Below are 19699 nucleotides of genomic sequence, written 5' to 3'. Positions count from 1 at the left end.
TGTAGAGTGTAGTAGTACATAAAGTTAGATAGTTCATGGATAAAGGTAAAGGTAAAGGTTTTCAACTGATGTTAGGTCCAGTCGTGACCGACTCTGGGGTCTGGTGCTCATCTCCATTTCTAAGCTGAAGAGCCGGCATTGTCCGTAGACACCTCCAAGTTCATGTGGCTGCCATGACTGCATGGAGCGCCGTTATCTTCCCGCCGGAGCGGTACCTATTGATCTCACATTTGCATGTTTTCGAACTGCTAGGTTGGCAGGAGCTGGTGCTAAGAGCGGGCGCTCATTCCGCTCCCGGGATTTGAACCTGGGACCTTTTGGTCCGTATGTTCAGTAGCTCAGTGCTTTAACACACTGTGCCACCAGGGGCCCCAGTTCATGGATAGCAAGGAGGAATTCCATTATGCCTTCATGGTACCGTGTGACTAAGTAAATCGATCTCAGGGAGATGCAATTATAGTTGATTTGAAATGTGCCATTGTATACAGATTCTTGATAGCCTTTTTTAAAAAGCTACTTTATGATGGCAGTGTACAATTATAATTCCATTGATAATATTGTAAACATTTATTGCCACATAATTTTCAGGGATAATTACATTGCTAGGCATTGCGTATCCACTTTATAATATAATGTTAGAAGAAACAGAATCTTTCTGTCTCAGAATCACTTAAAAAGTAAACTGTTCAAAGATAATCCATGGACTTTCTCTAAAATAGGCACATTGTTATCTGTATATATTTTGTAATGCAAATAATTTTTTTTAAAAAGACATCGCAACTACCACCTTTTAAAAGCGTTATTCTCTCCCCCTTTCCCTTTCATAAGAATGGAGGATTCACATCGCTTCCAGTAATTCCTGTTATGAGTCTGGTGTGCATAATCTGAAAAAACAAAGTCTGTCTGGTTCAGAAATATTATTTTACTAATATGTGGTTTTATGTAGATATAATCAACTAACTAATTGATGTATTAATATCAGGTTTTGAAATTAATCTGTATACCGTATTTATGGCATTTTGTGCAAGTAATGGACCCTCTGTTGATAAGAGGATGTTGTTATGAGGCTATTGCTGTTGAGTTGCTTTTATCTGATTTTATTGAATGTGCTATGATTTTATACATTTATAAGTTAAATGTGCCTATGTTGATTTTACTGTGCACTATTGGGCTTGGTCCCCATGTGAGCTGCCCCAAGTCCCTTCGGGGGAGATGGGGTGGGATACAAGAATAAAGTTGTTGTTATTATTATTACCTAAGCTGGAGCTCCCGGTGGTGCAGTGAGTTAAACCCTTGTGTCGGCAGTTTGAATCCGAGGAGAGCAGGTATACTCCCTCTGTCAGCTCCAGCTCCTCATGCCGGGACATGTGAGAAGCCTCCCACAAGGATGGTAAAACATCAAACATCTGGACATTCCCTGGGTAATGTCCTTGCAGACAGCCAATTCTCTAACACCAGAAGTGACCTGCAGTTTCTCAAGTCACTCCTGACATGAAAAAAAAAATACCCTAGCTACTTAGGTCCTAAAGACAGACACATAGTAAAGGAGGTGCAAATCCAACATGAATATTTTAAAAAACCAGGAGGGAGTAGGGTGATTGGGACTGACAAGGCAGCATGGACAAGAAATTTAGGTAAGTAGAATGATGCTCCATGCAGTCATACCGGCCACATGAGCTTGGAGGTGTCTACGGGCAACGCCGATTCTTCAGTTTAGAAATGGAGATGAGCACCAACCTCCAGAGTCAGAAACAACTAGACTTAATGTCAGGGGGAAACTTTTACCTTTACCTAGAATAACTGGACCCCATAGTCTGGAAATTGAGAAGGAAGATTTTCAGAGAAATGAAATGCAGAGGAGGTCTGAGGGATGATTTGTGTAGCCGTGAGCATCGAAAGAGCTCAGGGATCACATGTTGATTAGAAATAAGTAGCCAGATCTTTAAACTAGGTGCCTTTAGTTTTCTGTAATTGCCTTGTTGCATAACAAGAATTAGCCTTAAGCAGCCTAGTGAAATTTTAGGGCATAGCATACTGTAGCAGAACCTCAATGCTGGCTTTTCAAAGTAAAACCCACTCACTCAGCACTTTTCATGGCTTACTCTCATTACACATTACATTTTTCCCCTGGCAAATTCTTGGTACTAGTGTAGGTGAAGGTCTTGGCCGTTCTGTGTTGGATTCTTTCCAAACTGTGTTGAAATCCAAAAAGGACGGTTAAATATCCTTTTGTCGTTGAATTGTGCAAACATTAAAATGGTGAGCCTTACATGTAAGTTTAAAGCACTGCTAGTTCCTTCAGTTCTTTACTCATTTACTCATTTATTCCATACAGAAATATGAGTCAATGTAATTTCAGAATAGACAGGCTGTGGGAATAATGCTGTAGACTAGAAACCTTTATGTGCCTTTGTATTGCTTGCTGTGACATCACAAACCACATTCTGCTGTAATAGTCACCGAATGGTACTGGAATCTTGCATATGGAAATAGGTTAAATATTTTGGATGCAATTTCCAAGTCTGTAGGGGTGAGTGACCACAGGAATAATGACATAAATGTACTTTGTGTAGAAGTACAATACAAGAGAAGTATTGAAGGCGGCCCAGGGGGCGGGGGGGAGAGAAGGCAAGACTGGCAATGAAACAGGCTGAATAAGTTTTGAGTTGTTGAAACACATTTCTAAAGAAATGGTAAGATCGGTTCTCTTCACTACCATAGTTATTTTAAAAATGGCAGTTTTGTGAAGCATTAGATATATTAGCAACCAGTAAATACAGATCAGCTATTCATCGGCTCATTACATGACATTGAGAACGGAATGGCATGGTAATGATACCCTTTAACAATTTGTTTAAGCCTAAAATTGTCCATTTGCTGGAGTTCCCAACAATTATGCAGGAGTGAGTTCTAACTAGGGCCCTATCTACTTCCATATGATACAGTTTGAAACTGCATTATATGGCAATGTAGATGGGGCTTCAGAAGATTATAGGAAGTGTTGGAGAAAAGGAGAGTTTCCTTGGCTTTTCTGACTTTTTACAAGTTACAGGTTGGGTTTCCCTTATCTGAAATGCTTGGAATCAGAATTGTTCTGGATTTTGGTTTTTTATTTTTTGTCTATTTGTAGTTGCATGTATGTAGGTAATGACATGGGAGCCCCAGTGGCGAAGTGTGTTAACGCACTGAGCTGCTGAACTTGCAGACCGAAAGGTCCCAGGTTCAAACCCCGGGAGTGGCGTGAGCAGCCGCTGTTTGCTCCAGCTTCTGCCAACCTAGCAGTTCGAAAACATGCCAATGTGAGTAGATCAATAGGTACCACTCCGGCGGGAAGGTAACAGCGCTCCATGCAGTCATTCCGGTCACATGACCTTGGAGGTGTTTATGGATAACGCCGGCTCTTTGGCTTAGAAATGGAGATGAGCACCAACCCCCAGAGTCAGACATGACTGGAATTAATGTCAGGGGAAAACCTTTACCTTTACCTAGGTAATGACATATTTTGGGAATGGGCTCCAAGTCTGAACATGAAATTCATTTCTGTTTCATATAAACTGAATGTAATTTTACACATTTTTTTGTAAAGTGTGTGTACATGGAGCCCTCTGAAAGCAAAGCCATCACTATCTCATCCACTTATGTTGGATTTTGAAATTCCATGTAACAGAGACTCCACCTGTGTAATGTATGCCCCATGCACAAACACATACCTCCTGAAAAATCAATGCTGGAATCTGGAACTGGTCAGAGTTCTTCCCGGAATACATAAGGAGATTATACATTACACTTTTTTGGCCAAATTTGAATGTAGCATCACTTTTTCTCAACAGGTATTACTGGCAAGAGAGCTGATGAATATAGAATGCCTATTTGTTTCCTTTGGGGACAGAGTGCAGAATTTGAATACAGTGCAGTCAATGTCCAGTCTAGCCTAGACAGAGGTGATTCAGCTCTTGCTGGTTTCCTGTTGTCCATGTGTACAATTTGCCTGACCTGGTTTCTTAAGGTTATTGCAGAGATCTCCCCTGGGGAAGGAAATGTGCTTCCATGAGTCACTTCCCATGTTCTGATTTATACAGTGTGCCATGCACTATATGGTACATTTCTAGCCATATGAGGAGCCATAGGATGGACATAGGCAGAACCTATGGTATCTCTAAGTGATTACCGTACCTTCCTCCTTTCATTAAAAGAACTTTGCAAAAACTTTGTTGAAGGTTGCTCTTAACACTTCAAGACACAGTGCCATTAACCCCCATCAGAATCAATCAATATTTTTCTTAGATTTTCTGACTGAGTCCAGTTCCAAGCTACTTGTGTAAGAGATTAGCTTGTCCTATGTGTAAACTATGAAATATTATTCTTTCCTTTCCCACCATACTATTTGCTATATGTTACAACTGATTAACAATTAGTACCATCCAGAGAAATATATTGAATGAGATGGTTTCTGCAAATTATGACCCAAAATTCTGACTGTATTATGATTCTAGACCATATTCTAAGGTTCGGAGTATATAAGGGAAAGGAAAAAAGGTGTGCTGATGGCTCCAAAAGTAGATTAGTCAGTGATTGAGAAGCTGAGAATATGTTTATACATTGACAAATATTACCAATATGCTATGAGACAGGAGATGAACTAAGAAAAACCTGGCTTTGTTTGTCATAAGGTGCGGTTTCTCTTTTGTTTGTGTATTCTTTCAGAGTTGCTTGCTTACAGATACAGAAGTGTCAATGATAACATTTTTGTTTTTTTTGACAACATGTAAGATTTGTAAGTTACTTACTACAGAAAGGAAGGTCAGCGTTTTTCTATCCTCGTTGCCTTCAAACAGTAAGCTGAGGTTAGAAGTCTAGACTTTCGACCATTATTTATTGTGATAATACTAAACATAGTGTAGATCCTTGTGCTCAGAGTCTCCACATATACTTTCTAATGTGTAATCAGTTTAAAAACAACAACACATTTATTTTAAAAATGTCAATTTTGTTTGGAAATTGAACCACTCATAATGTATCATAGAAATTATATCTTGTTTGTTGAGCTACATATATAATTTTGAGTACATCCTGGAATAAATCAACTAAAGGTTTTTTGTTCAGGAGGTTTGAAGAGGCAGCCTAGGATCTGCTTCTCATTGGCTTTTCAATCAGCAGAGAGTTTTAGGGTTGCTACATACAAATTATGGTGCTGCTAATATGGCAAGTGTCCTCTGAATACATCCTGCAAAGAAAACCTTATAACAATGTTACCATAAGTCAAAGTTGACTCAAAGGAACATAGGCATGGCCGTTATATTAGGGAAGTACAGTTAGATATTTTTAACTATACGAGATAGCTAGAAGTTTTTATTAAACTATTTAAATATTCCCCTCTATCATGAGATCTGAGGGAAGCACACAGTTAAAACAATATAAATAAGTAAATGCAATTCTAGATAAGAGCAATGTACAAAAACATATTAAAGAGATAAGCAGGATACAACAGAGAAAATATTAAAACAGTTAAAACCATGTACATATGATTACACACCCCACCCAAAAGCTGCAATAAAAAGCCATATTTTACATTACCACCTAAAAGAAACTAACATTTATTTATTTATTTATTTATTTTATTTCTCACATTTATATCCCGCCCTTCTCACCCGAAGGGACTCAGGGCGGCTTACAACAGTGGCAACAATTAGATGCCCATACAAACCAATATAAAACAGCACATAAAACAGTTAAAACTATTAAAATACATTATGAATTAAAAATATACATTTCAAACATAAAATCAGATCCGTTCTTCCTCATGCTTTGTCCATTGGCACCAGCTAGGCATTAAAGAAATTGGCTGTCTTGGGGCAAATTACACGACCACTTGATTTATGACTGGTCACTTTTATTAGTCATGCTCATGACAGTGACAGTGTCCCCATAAACATTAGCTCAGTTGTTCCCTTTAAGCATTAGCAGTAGCTAACACACACACACATACACAAATTATAGACATCTTTTATGGATGATGCTTTCTAGAATAAAGGCAGTGTCCCATGTATCTGATGAATGTTAGTAATGTAACTGGTATTGGAAACACAAGAATCTGGAAACATATCTTAAAATGTAGTTCTATTAATAATGGAATAATATTAGTACTTATAGCATTACACATATGTATTACTTCCATTGTCCTATAGTTCTATAGGGTAATTAAGTATTATTTTTCCTATACTGCATCTTGAATTTTTCACTATCTTCTTTCCTAGTGATATGGCTAATTCTTAAAAGAGAGTGGCAAACCTACAGCTTTGGAAATTTGTACTGAAAACCTTTGACATTGTACCTTATAACATTAGCCCACCTTTCATACTGCTTTGTTAATTAGGTGATTAGCAAGAGAATTTGATAGGAAAGCAATCACAAGAAGAACTACTGGTAAATGCTTCAGTTAAACCATCCCTTTTTTAAAATTCATTTTTATTTGGAATAAAAAGAGATAGAATAGGAAAGCTATTTTTTTCTACAATAAAAGTGTGGGGGGGGGGGGGAATATCCCTAACACTTACCAGAGATATTATTTTAAGCGGTCTTTAGCCTTCATTAAAATACCATAAACAAAAGAAGGTTGATTGTAGATCTGATTGTATCTTGTTCTTTTCATTGTTTTCTTTTGGGGGATGGAGGATGTATAGAATTTTTCGGTTGCTTCTGTGGATATGTTCTCTCACTAAAAGTGAAGTGCCTTAGATACAAAAACATTGCTCCCAAAAACTGGGTCAGACGTACTTCTGCCTGTTTTCACCACATTTGCACTGGGTCTCTAATACGGGAAGGTTGCTTTTCTTGCTCTTCTCCCATCTCTTTTTCTCCCAGGCTAGATTCTCATTCTTTTTCTTGTTCTTTTCCCTATCTGTATTTGTATCGATAAAGAAATTGTAAGACCAGCAGTGCATTTCATATAACCCAGTTGTAATCCCTTCCAGATTACAAGATCCCCTCCCCCTCTTTAACTCCTCCCAAGTATGTTCCCTCTATACATTTTAAAGGGGGAAAATGTTTGTTACATACCCCTAAGAGACTGAGACAGGTATTGCCTTAAAAGATCTATGGAAAGCAAGGTTATTTTCTCTAACATTTTCATGCAAAGACAAATCCTGCAGCACAGTTTTTGTTTTAAATGAGGAAAACCATGTTAATAGAAGGCTGCCAGCATTGCCTGTTGTAATTCACAGATATCCTTGGACATGTTTTTTGTTTTTGTTTTCATTTTACTACCTGCCTACAGTTTTTTAATCGAAGATAATAGGAGCCGAACTTAAGACTTTCTAGGTACAAGACATGTTCTTTAGCACTGTGTTGCCTTGTCTGCCCAGCTTTTTCTCTCATCCCTTTTCTTGTTTGGTTATCATTTGGTCCTCAATGCTTGTATTCACTTTTTATCAAGGTTATACAGTAGAGGCTCACTTATCCAACATAAACAGGCCAGCAACATGGCTCTGTTTTTAAATAATTACAGTAATTAACGCCTATTCATTTCACTTTTTATCACTTAATGGTCTCAAATGAATATCTTAAAAGTTGCAAAAGGATTCTTCAGTCAGGGCAGTCTATCTGATTACAAGGAAGTGGGCAAACACAGGAGAGGATTACTTTTGCAATCATCCTCGGTTTATAAAAATCTGGAGGAATTTCCTAGCTGTCTTTGAAGGCAGAATGTGGATTGTAATATATTATAGTCTAATCTACTGCTTCTTAAACGGTGGGTACCAAACCCAAATTGGGTTCCCTTAGCTCAATGTTAGGGGCACAAAAAATTGACATTAGTAAAGGTTTTCTGAATATCACTTAGTGGCTGTTTTAGACACTTAGAATCTGTTGTGCAGCATTTACAATGGACTCTATGTTTGTGGTTTTTAAAATACATAATAACAGTATTCTCAATTTGCTTCTGACATGATAAATAAAATGGACTCTACAGAAAATGCTTCAGCTGTACTTCATTAAAAGGAAAATTTGCCTATTTAGGAAGCCTTGTAAATGTTATTAGTAAATATTTGATTTTTATACCTATTTTATACACCAATATCCCTGGGATCATGTAAACATTTATCGGGCCAAAGGGGGTTGCGAGTGGAAAAGTTTAAGAAACTCTGTTCTAACCAACCAAGAAAGTCATTGAAGTCTTTTATAAAAACAGACTTATATTTAAAAACCTGTATCTTTGGGTAACAAGGACTCCCATATAATGGGTAAGGTGGTGGAGAAGTGGTATAACTTGTCCAAACAAGGAGCTAAAGCAAGGGAGGAATTGTTACTGCCTGGTATCTGAAAAAATACTTTTCCCCCACTTTTTCAGAATAGGAAATTGAGACATTCATTATTTCCAATATACACCTCATTCTCTTTCTTTCTTTTACTCTCTGTGTGTCATCCAACTGATATCTAATGGATACCTTTCAAATGAGAAGAGATAGACTGGATTCCTCTAGAGCAGTGGTTCTCAAACTGTGCTCCTCCAGGTGTTTTGGACTTCAGTTCCCACAATTCTTAACGCCTGGTAAACTGGCTGGGATTTCTGTGAGCTGAAGTCCAAAGCATCTGGAGGACCACAGTTTGAAAAAAACTCTTCTAGAGCAACACATGGAGGAATTCCTGCCCTTGCCTTTGTTCATGGAGGTGGTCTTCACATATAACTGAAACCACATAACATTAACTCACATAGTACATGGGCCTACTATAAATCCCTATACAAATTTGCTTCAGAATATCTTATGAGTGAATCTTACATGGGAAAGCAATGCAAATTGTAACTCAAGAATGTCAAGTTCTGATGCTTCATTTCCATTTTAAAAAAAGAGCTAGTGCTTGTTTTTGAATTTGTATAGATACATTTCTTTTGTGGTCTCTTTAGACTTCTAGGGCTGAATCTAAAATGCAGCTATCAGATGAAGAATGCTCTTATAACGCTTAAAAAGAAAGTGGAGGAGATGGGAATTGAAACACTAAGGAAACATTGAGTACTCTCAGGTATGCATTTGTTCTGACATTGATAGCTGTTTTATTGTATTCTTTGCTCCCATACACAGTAACCTCATATCTTGTGCTACGTATATTTAATGCACATAATCCACATACTGTCATATGTCAGGAATTACAAATAATGTCTGTTTTAAAAACAATGGTTCTATTCAGAATATAATTATGAGCAAATTATTTGATAATTCGGGAATTTCCATTATTTCCCCTTTTTCTTTTTTTCAATGACTTCCTTAACAATTTGAAAGGTGGACCACCGACTCCCTTGTTGTCAACATGATAGTTGCTTCCAACTTTAGACAAGCATTTACATTTAATGTAGGAGTTTCCATTAGATTGAAATCGTGTTCCACTTTATAAAGGACAATCATTTAATTAAAGGGCTGTCAGAGGGCAGCCTCGGAAGATATGAACTGCCTGAAAGGGGTATCTAGTTCATCCCCAGTTTAAAGTTTAAATCACAGTAAAAGGGAATATAGAATGCATTTTAATACATAGTTTGTTTTGCTTAATATGTTGGTTTCTCCCACACTGTTTTGATTAAAGATTGCAATGTCAATCATTCTAGTGCTGAAACTGGGCACTATTTCCTTAACAGACTGTGGTAATCATTATTCATATGTCTCATGCGAATCTCTCTAACCTGGAGAATTCTTAGCAAACTAGTTTTTAGGCTAAATGTCAAATACAAATACGTTTTATTTTAGTTCAGTACCTTCCTGTTAAAAAATACATCAAACCTCAGTGATCCAGGATGCATGTGCTCTTTTGCACTTTTGCACTTAGATATTATAAATTTTATCTCTGCCATATTTCAGAACTAAAAAGTTCAGCAAATGAATTTTTTTGTAAGGATGCATACTCTCCAACATTTCATAGATGAAACTCAAGACACATGTGGCTAAGCAATATCTGAAGGGAATCAAGATGGCTAATGAAGAACAACACATGGGCTAGGAGAGCTGAAGTAGTCCAATTTTGCCTGAACCCACAGGGAGACTTAAAGTTAGGATTCTGCTCTGAGTTGATTGAGAGCAAACTACTTTTATTTATTTATTTATTTATTTATTTATTTACAGTATTTATATTCTGCCCTTCTCACCCCGAAGGGGACTCAGGGCGGATCACATTATAACACACATAGGGTAAACATTCAATGCCCATAAACACATCAAACAGAGACTGAGAGACACACGCAGAGGCAAGTTAACCTTCTCCTGAGGGGATGTTCGATTCTGGCCACAGGGGGGAGCAGCTGCTTCATCATCCACACTGACGGCACTTCCTCATTCCAGGTCGTAAATTAGTTAATCTTGCCTCCCCACTTTATAAGTGGTACCTTATCTCTTACTTGATAGATGCAACTATCTTTCGGGTTGCTAGGTCAGCAACGAGCAGGGGCTATTTTTTATTTTTAATTGACGGGTGCTCACCCCGCCACGGGCTGGCCTCGAACTCATGACCTCATGGTCAGAGTGATTTAAGGCAGCTGCTCAACAGCTGCGCCACAGCCCGGCTTAATTTGTGCCTCAAATTAAGTTTGCAGCTATTGAAGCAAACGGAGGACAATGAGAGAGGGTAGAAGGAGGTGATAAAAACTGGGACATTTTAAAACTGGCTGAAAAAGTGGGATAATAGAAGATAAATTGGGAATGTCCTTGCCAAAATGGGACATAAGGTGTGGAGACGTGAGATATCCAGTTCTCAGATAAGTAGATACTTGATATTGTTTTTATTTTACTTGCTACTAAAAGCTAAACTTGGCAGCAATGCTTAAGCATGTGATAAAGTCATTTCATAAAACCGCATAACTCTTTTGGACTGAAGCACTTGGGAGTAGACATCTCCTGAAAACTATGTCATAGAATCCCTGTCAGCCATATAGCACCTGTCCCTTATATTGCCATATTGTATGTATTTCCCTGCTTGTAATTGCACTGGACATATTTAAGATTTTAGAATTTGGTATTGCAGTACACTGGTATAGTATCCCGTGTTCCCTCGAAATTAAGGAGTTTGAGGAGAAATATTGATATCTTACAAAAATAGAGAATATAGTTTTGGGAGGAAAGTTCCTGGAGAATAAAACCAAGCCCTTCAAAAACCTTTGGTCCTTTAAAATAACCTAAGCATCATGTTGGATCTGGCCATGGCGACACATTATATCATATTTGGGTACCTTAATGCACTTTGCATGGGGCTACTTTTAAAGAGTGCCTTTAATGACTCCTTGAAAGTTTTATTTGGTCCAAAGAGCTGCATCCAGATTGCTAACTAGGGCTGGCTAAAGGGATCACACAACTCCCTTACCACAGCAACTCCATTGGTTTATTGCCAGATATAATTCTAAGTGGTCATTATAACCCATAAAGCCGTATGTGGCTCAGATCCCGATTAGTTGAAGGGCCATATTCTCCCTTAGAAACAAGCCCATGCTTTGAGATCTGCTGGGGAGCCCCCCCCCCATCCCATTACTGTCACAGGAGTATCCATTCTAGTGAGAATGAGAGAAGGCCTTCTAGAACACCTGTCTCAGAAAAGCTAGGTTGACACCTTACCTACTTACTTTTTGCAGACGACTTTTCTATTCCTACAAGTGTTTGATGAGTGACTGTATAAGACCCACCTTACACAATGTGGTAGATACTACTAATTGTTGTGCTGTCATTCAGTGAGCTGCTGAACTTGCGGACTGAAAGGTCCCAGATTCAAACCCGGGGAGCAGAGTGAGCACCCGCTGTTAGCTCCAGCTTCTGCCAACCTAGCAGTTCAAAAACATGCCAATGTGAGTAGATCAATAGGTACCGCTCCAGCGGGAAGGTAACGGCACTCCATGCAGTCATGCCAGCCACATGACCTTGGAGGTGTCTACGGACAACGCCGGCTCTTCGGCTTAGAAATGGAGATGAGCACCAATCCCCAGAGTTAGACATGACTGGACTTAACGTCAGGGGAAACCTTTACCTTACCTTTTTTATTGATATTTGTTATACCCTGGTTTAATTTTAATGGTTATTTCATCTTGTTTTAATTTTTGTATCTTGTGGATTTTTAACAATATCTTTTTAAATTGTGGCCAGCTACTTCAATAGACACAATATGAAATATTGTTATTGTTATAAAATTCCACAAAGAACCCAATATGCATGACATTGGAAGCAAATCTTTATGCTATGCTGCTTTTCAGCAATCAGCGAGTACTTTAAGGTATTACTTACTTGTTCTGTATTAATTGCTATCATTCCTCTCCTCTGCCATTTTCTTTGCAGTCCGTAGCCCACAGTGGAACATATACCCTTTGCTTGATTTGACCTCTCTTGACCTTTTGTATCTTGGCACTAGAAATGCACTGGGTCTTTGGCAGAATGCTGTCAGAAATGGAAGGGGGAAGCTTTTGTTTAAAACACTGCCAGCTCCTGCCTCAACATGGAACAGTTTGTTCTGTTAAAAGAATGAGGCACTTCAGTGAGCAGAACACTTAGCTATGGACTAATATATTCGGGGGGGGGGGGGAATTAGCGGCTTTATTATACTATACACATCAAGGATATATTGACATATGGCACTAAAGAAGATGGGGAGGCTGAAACAAAATATGTGGGCATAATCCAATAGAAGTGCTTCATGGGGAATGGTGCATCACCAAAACCAGTTTGGAAGGTATGGAACCAGGATCTTGATTCTGAAATATATGAAGCAGGGTGCATCCTGGACCCCTGCCCATCCTGGCTGATAAAGGAAGCCAGAGGGGGTTTGGCAGAGTGGATAAAAATGGTGGTTAATGCCTCCCTCCAGGAAGGCAAATTTCAGCGAGCTTAAAAGAAGCTGTGATAAAACTGTTGTTGAAAAAACCATCACTGTACCCCACTGATTTGAACGACTTTCGACCTGTTTCCAACCTCCCTTTTTTGGGCAAAGTCTTGGAACATATGGCTGCGTCACCCCTCCAGGGGTTCTTGGACAAAACTATCTTGATCCATCGCAGACTGGTTTCAGAACGGGTCATGGAACTGAGACAGCCATGGTCGCCTTAGTGGATGATCTCCGCAGAGAGCTCGATGGGGAGTGTGTCCCTGTTGGTTCTCCTGGACCTCTCAGCAGCCTTCAATATTGTAGACCACAGTATCCTTCTGGGTCGCCTCGTGAGGATGGGTCTTGGGGATACTGTTCTGCAGTGGCTTCAGTCCTTCCTGGAGGATTGCACCTAGAAGGTGTTGCTGGGGGACACCTGCTTGGCCCTGCAGCCATTGTCCTGTGTTATCCCACAGGATTCAGTATTGTCCCCCATGTTGTTTAACATCTACATGAAGCAGTTGGGTGAGATCATCTGGAGTTTTGCAGTTCAATTCCATCTGTATGCAGATGACGTCCAACTCTTATTACTCCTTTCCACTGGATGCTAAGGAAGTTGTCCAGGTTGTGAACCAGTGCCTGGCCGCTGTAACAGTCTGGATGAGGGTGAACAAATTGAAGTTGAATCCAGACAAGACAGAGGTCCTCCTGGTCAGTCGCAAGGCCATACAGTGTATAGGGTTACAGCCTATGCTGGATGGGGCTACACTCCTCTTGAAGGCGCAGGTTCGCAGCTTGGGGTCCTCTTGGACTCATTGCTGAGCCTGGAACATCAGATTGCAGCAGTGGCTAGGGGGGCTTTTGACAATTAAAACTTGTGTGCTAGTTGTGCCCGTACCTGGGGAAGTCAGACTTGGCCACGACGGTCCATTCTCTCATTACAACCAGCATAGACTACTGCAACGCATTCTATGTGGGGTTGTCTTTGAAGACTGTTCAGAAACTTCAAATAGTGCAACAAGAGGCAGCCAGGCTAATAACTGGGGCAGCATAACTGGAGCACACAACTCCCATGTTATGTCAGCTCCACTGGCTGCCTGTTTGCTACCGGGCACAATTCAAAGTTCTGGTTTTGCCCTATAAAGCCCTGAATGGCCCCAGCCTAGCTTACCTGCCCAAACACGTCTCCCTTTACGAACCACCGCAAAGACTAAGATCTTCTGGGGAGGTTCTTGGTCTCGCCACTGTCACAGGCATGTTTGGCTGAGACGAGAGAGAGGGCCTTCTCAGTGATTGCCCCCCAGCTATGGGACTCCCTTCCTGGTGAGATCAGATCAGCCCCCTCCTTTCCTTCAGAAAGATGGTAAAGACCTGGCTGTTGGACCAAGCCTTTGGGGCAGTGCAATGAGGCAATAATAGGAAACCTGCTCTGCTGACTGGAGCCAGGATGGTATCTTGAGTTGGTTTAAACAGCTGAATTTAAAGTAGATACAACTGATTTCAATATTTGTGTATGTTTATAGTTATTGTATGTCCCGGCATGAAATGATTGTCCTATATACGGTATGTTGTGCTGTGCCCTGAGTCCCCTTCGGGGTGAGAAGGGTGGCATATAAATGCTTTAAATAAATAAATAAAATCGAAAGTGGCTGATTTATGAAATTCTAATACCTTTACGAAATCCCAATCCCAGTGAAGTCCTAGGATCCATCTCTAAGTGCAGCTGGTGTCATTTGGTCCTGTGAAGAACTGAAGCAGTCTTTCAGATCATTTATATCTGTCTTATTATTATTATTATTATTTTACTTTCAAGATTAAGATCAGTGGATGTGGTAGCTGAGGGTGGAGGAAGCTGAAAGTTTCCAAGCTTGAGTAAAAATGTGGTTATTGGTCCACACAAATGGAAAGTAACCATGAAATCTAGCAAGCATTTTGTTACTCTAAGATTGCATTCAAAAGAAAGCCAATTCTCTTTAAAATTGATTTCAGAACAATAGGTCTTCAAGAGTAAATAAAGGTGAGCTGCCCCTGGATATTTGTGTTGTATGGCCCAGAGAAAGAAAATACATCTCTGGACAGTTCTGTGAAATCGATCCAGACAAAAATGTCTCTGTTCTGCTCAGGTTTTGAAAATGAATGTGATTGTTCACTCAACTAGTCTTCTGTGCCCAGAAACTGTCCAAGGGTCTTGAAAGCCAGGCGATATCAACAAAGCACAATTGAATGATGAACATAAGAGAGTCATTGTTGACACTGCTGCAGACTGTTTGGTGCTGACTTACAGGTTGAAATTGCAATGGCTCCAGAGTTTTTGTGTCTCCTTTGAGTACCTAACTTTTCTATAGCAATACAGAATAACTTCATTGAGAGTAGTGAATAAGAACTTCAGTAATTATTTAAATGATCTCTGCTTAACATTTTATTAACATTTGTATAGTTATAATGTAAGTAACTTGTGTTCATTGGCTATACCTTAAACCTTGGATGTTATAGTTCATTACTGCTGTTGATGCAGAATAGCATAATGTGGTGTTGTACTACAGTGTTGTATGATATGAAATCAAGGTTGTTTGTACCCATACAAAGAAAGGATCTGTTGTTATAGTTAATGTCTGTGGGTGAGGAGGAAATATTATCAAAATGGCACTCAATAATGTAATGATAGGATGGATTTGAAGGCTGTGATCCATATATTTCTCCATATAAGTTTTTATACATTAGAGCAACAGTTTTCATAATTTGATGAGAAGACTCATCACAAAATACATGTGTTTCTCTATCATTTCAGTACACAAGTAGAGAAAATCAAGACTGAATGTTTTTTTCAAACTAGAATTCCAAACACAGGTCACATACAGATAAAATACAATGTAAAGTGGGCAAACTATAATCTGACCTATTTCCCAACTTGCTAGATTTTTGTGTGCCATTTCTCTGTTTTCTAGAGGAGCTTTCAGTAAATGTGAATCTAGTCTGAGTAGTACAGTATACATATTAAGTCTTGGTTTCTTTGTTCCTAAGAACTCTTCACAAAGAGAATCATTACTGATCAGTGCAGATCGACCAATATCTACCACTATCATTCTTCCATGCAGTGTGCAATGGAAGTATTGCTATTTATGTTCATGTTTATGTATTTAAAGTTTTTAAGTTATACACCCCCCTTTCTCCTGGCATCTCGTAAACTGTCTGGTCCACCCTCCAGATAAATTGGAAATGCCCCTTCAAACATACCTCTACATCCTTTCATAAATCAAAAGTTTGAGAGCAGAGAAATCAGCACGGAACCTTTTTGCTTGGATGGGTTTAGGGAACAGCAACTAGGCTTGATATAGTTTTATTTATCCAGTAATTAAGGGTGTAATCTAAAGTTGTGCCTATGAGCATGAATTCCAGAGCCCGATCCCTTGTTAGTTCCAATTAGAATAGACACAGAATACTAGTAAATTGGTGAATCAGTTTTTATGTAGATTAAGTTCAGTAAGTCTGCTGTTCTTGGGACAAACAATAGGATTCGAATAAAGGTGTTTCAACTTCCAAAATGTGAGAAAATGTTAAGAAACACCTTTTTTTGGCTTTGCCAGATTGAGAATATACCACTTTTCCAGTTAGTTCAACTGCTTTCATTATGTTTAAATTGATTAGCTTGCATCATCCAGAGACAGAGGTGGACCAAGTAGCAACTAAGTAAAATAGATCTTTTCTATGGTGGCATCCAGACATTGAAACTCCCTCTCTAGCCTAGTCCCTTCACATAGGCAACATGATTAGACCCAGCCTATTATCTGGAATTTTCAGAGAAAGCATGATTTATATGTTGTTTTGGAATTCAGTAGTTTTAGTATCTGTTGCTGTTGTGTTTTTGTTTTTAAAAATATTTAACCACTGTTTGAGTTTGTGAATTGTTTTGGTTTGTATGTTTGTATTTAATTTGATCATAACTTCTCTTGTGAAGTTTCATAACAGGAAGTAAATATCTATCCCTGCCTACATTATGATTAATTCACAGGCATATAATGCCAATTGAAAAGTGTGTATTCTTCCTACTCTTGATTTAATCTTATTTGTAATTTGTATCTTACCATAGTTTTATATGTTTTAAGATGAAGAGGAATTGCTCATCCAAGGCATCTGCCCTATTTCCTATTAGTGTTTCAGTAAAAGTAATTATAACTTCAAATGAGATGGCTTCTATGTTCATCATCATCATCATAGGCCAAGTATGATTGCCTTCCAAATGTAGAGTCTTGGTGGTGGGTCCATAAGTGACTGTAGAGACCTATTCTGGATCTGCATGTTCTTTCGCAGTGAGGACATCAATTTCCAGATGGATAGCAGCCCTGACAAGGGTTGGCTTGATGCGTCTTCCTCTTTCTCCCTTTCATCCTCTATTTGTGCCTCTTAAAAATCCATAGCACTGTTGGTAACAGCTAACCTAGTTAAAACGCCTAAGAGCCAGGGCTTCCCAGTTCTTGGTGTCTATGTCACAGTTTTTAAGGTTAGTTTTAAGCCCTTGTTTAAATCTCTTTTGCTGTCCACAAACATTTTGTTTTCCATTCTTGAGTTTAGAGTAAAGTAACTTCTACGTTACCCCAGCACTGTGATAGGGCAATGGGGATTCACGCTCATGTAACCTACCTCTAGGCCACTGGAACAGTCTGTGAATGGGGGTTAGCCAACTCTCAGTCATATTGAGGAATGCACTGAATTTTCCCTTCCTTTTGTGGTAGTTGTGGTTGTGATTATGATCCTCCTCCTTCTCCTCTGTCTTCATCTTCATCTGTTGTTGTTGTTGTTGTTATTATTATTACCATCACCACCTACTTCCCTCCAAAGATTTATACCCAAAGCCGCTGACATCTCAAAAAATAAAACAATTAAAAGCATACAAGTTTATATTCAGAACTCCTTAGTCCATGCTTTTTTTTAGCATACCTCCAGCCATTCTGGCTTCCATGGAAAGGAAATTCCAGAGTTCCAGGGTTTTTGAACATAAATGGACCATTTACTGTGTAGATTTGATATTTAGTGGTTTGTGAGCATGATTGATCTATCTGAGAAATCTGTCTACAGTCGGTTCTCCACGTTTACGAGTTTGAATTTTGCAGATTTGATCTATAGGTCCTCCAGTAGAAGTTGACTATGCTGGAAGATATAGAAATTAATAAGAGATGTGAACTGTTAGGTATCATTGGGCTCAAGAATCTACACTTTCTTAAGGTTCAGTTTAGCAGTGGTCACTTTGCTATGGCTCAGCAGCTTTACTTGCTAAGCAGTGTTTGGGAGAATGTCACATTTCTAACCTTCTAATTGAGGGCATTCATGTTGTCCTGACCAAATGTTTTGCATTACCAGAACTACCTCATTAATTTCATGAAAACAAAGTACTTAACATCCAGTTAGCTGAAAAGTACTAGAGCACTTATGCACACAGCAGCAAGATTGTCATGTGTGCCAGGTGTGTATGCATATATGCACACACACACACAGAGGTTGATCTAAATTTTAATTGAATTGTTTTAACTGTTCGATCTAAAATCAAATAGATACTGATCTGTGCATTCTAGGTCTTGTTCACAAGTTATGAAATCACAAGATCAGTTCTGCAAGTCATGTATATCTAAAATATTTTACTATGCAAGATTTTCGGAATGCTATCTCAGACCTATTTGATCCTACTGACACTGATAGCACAGTTTGCCTATTGGGAATGTTTCCAAATTCTCCCTGTGTAGTAACATTCAAATCCATTCTACAGAACAGCTTAAAACAGTTTTTTCTCTTTCAAAAACAAGGCAGATTTGTATTGCTGTGTTTTTTCAAGGCATTGATTATGTCACTCTTCCAAATTCTTGCATAATTTGTGTTGTGTAATACTCTCATCTGAATTTGTTATTTTACCACTTGACTATATTGCTTAACTGATCCATAGAAGTGAGTAGGAGCACCTGTTTCCTTAAATAGAGATTGTCAGCCCTGACAAATTATATTAAAAGTAGTGTCTCAATTTATTGGGAAATATGGTTCCAGGTTAGAAATATATATTTCTGCTGCTGTACTCTTGTAACAGTTCACACACTGGTATGCAAACCTTCCCCAAAACCACTTAGCAGGTAAAAGATAAGACTTCTAATCTTAACACCTCTATGTGCTAAGTGAGTTACAATAGATGGGTTAGGTAAATACCTTTCTTTAAACTAGCTTTTTGAGAAAATGATAAAACACCTTTGCTTCTGGCTTCCTTCAAGCTTGGAATGAAGGGAGAGACCTGAATTCCTTTCATAAATTGCATTCTTATTTCCAGCATAAAATGAGATTTTTGTTTCTCTCTGTGTTTTTTAACATACAGAATGCAGTGGCCCACCTGAACAATTTGCGTGCATTCACAAGCCTTCTTAAAATACCACTAAAACCTAAAATACCAAATCATTTAGATGTATCTCTATATACTGGGGATGCAGGACAGGTGGGAATATGGAGCTGCTTGACCTCAGTTAATTTATAGTGAAATCTTCAAATTAAGGCTTGCATCCAGTTCGTGAATTGCACTAGTTTAAGTTAGACTTATATCACTGCAACTCACTTTTTGGGTTGTTGCAGAAGTCAGAAATTTGTTCCAACCAGACAAAAACTGGAATTCTTGCCAAAACCCAGCATGCAGCTCTCCCCAGCCAACACAGCTATGTGCCATGTTAGTTATGAAGATGTGGCTACATAATCCATATATGTCTCCCAGTATAGAATATCAGCCTACTTTTTATAAAAGTGAGTTTGTTTTTGCAACACAAAAGAACAGTGTGACTATCTTTCTATAGAATATAGGATATATACAGTAAATCTGTAGAATATGAAATGACTCAAGTGGGAAGGAAAACTTTTTATA

General features: G+C 38.7%; 1 protein-coding gene across 3 annotated transcripts in view; it reads left to right on the top strand.

Moving 5' to 3' along the window:
* Positions 1-19699, top strand: part of zhx3 (zinc fingers and homeoboxes 3) — a 61461-nt gene that overhangs the window by 29491 nt on the left and 12271 nt on the right. Inside the window, exons 1-2 of one of the 3 annotated variants that reach the window (XM_062978862.1) lie at positions 2673-2693; positions 8900-9015. The exons of 1 other annotated variant lie outside the window; for it this stretch is intronic. The gene's annotated coding sequence lies outside the window, so the exon portion shown is untranslated. Of the gene's footprint in view, positions 1-2672; positions 2694-8899; positions 9016-19699 lie in introns of those variants that run through there. One more of the 3 variants, XM_016996191.2, reaches the window with a different exon arrangement.

The sequence above is a fragment of the Anolis carolinensis genome, chromosome 4, assembly GCF_035594765.1.
Source record: "Anolis carolinensis isolate JA03-04 chromosome 4, rAnoCar3.1.pri, whole genome shotgun sequence".
NCBI lineage: Eukaryota > Metazoa > Chordata > Lepidosauria > Squamata > Dactyloidae > Anolis > Anolis carolinensis.
This window is presented reverse-complemented; position numbering and strand designations above follow the sequence as displayed.